Raw genomic sequence first — 925 nt, forward strand, 5'->3', positions numbered from 1 at the left:
CCCGCATGCCGTGGAGCGGCTGGGCTCGTGAGCCATGGCCGCTGGGCCTGCGCATCTGGAGCCTGCGCTCCGCAACGGGAGAGGCCACAGCAGTGAGAGGCCCGCGTACCGCAAAAAAAAAAAAAAGGCAGTTTAGTCTAATGGTTAAGAGCACAGTTTGGGGACTCATCCTAGATACTGGGTTCAAATGTCTACTCTGCCATTTACTAGCTGTGTGACCTTGCAGAAGTTACTGACCCTCTCTGAGCTTCTGTCTCTTCATCTTGGAAATTGGGTTAATGATTCCAATTCATCTGGTGGTTGCACAACTGGAATAAAGTAGTGAAGTGCCTGGGGCCGAGTCAGCACCCAGTAAATGCTGGTTGTTATAACTCTTCCTCTTTGGCTCCCATCTCCCTGTTTGTTACTGGAGGAATTGGGCAAGATGCTCTCTGAGGTCTCTACTGGCATATGTTTGTGTGACTAGAGTTTTCCAAATGCTAATTTGGGAATGGCAGATTCCCATTGTCATGGTTTTTCTTCTTAAAGAATTATTTTCTGTTGTGTCTCTGTAAAAATTGGGCTTTTTGTGCTAGTTTGCAGCCACAGGAGCTTTAAGCTCCTTTATGATGTGACATCATAAGTTGGTGCCCATAAAAGCAATGAAACACCATATACCAAAGCAGTGAGGAAGAGAATTCCAGGGGCCGATGGCCCTAATCCAAATCTGGACACTCTCTAGGGGAGGGGGGCGTTGGCTTCCCATTCCTTGACTCCTCTAACAGCTCTGGAGACACTCCCACCGCCAAGCTAGAGGATGTGGCATTGGAGGGGGGCACAGAATGAGGAAGAGCAGGGGAGGGGAAAGGAAAAACAGCAGGACGGGGAGGGGTGTGGAGAGGGGAAAGGGATGGAAAGGCTAGAAGTCAACTAGGAGAATACAGAG

This window comes from Lipotes vexillifer, unplaced genomic scaffold (assembly GCF_000442215.2).
Source record: "Lipotes vexillifer unplaced genomic scaffold, Lipotes_vexillifer_v1.1 scaffold952, whole genome shotgun sequence".
Taxonomy (NCBI): domain Eukaryota; kingdom Metazoa; phylum Chordata; class Mammalia; order Artiodactyla; family Lipotidae; genus Lipotes; species Lipotes vexillifer.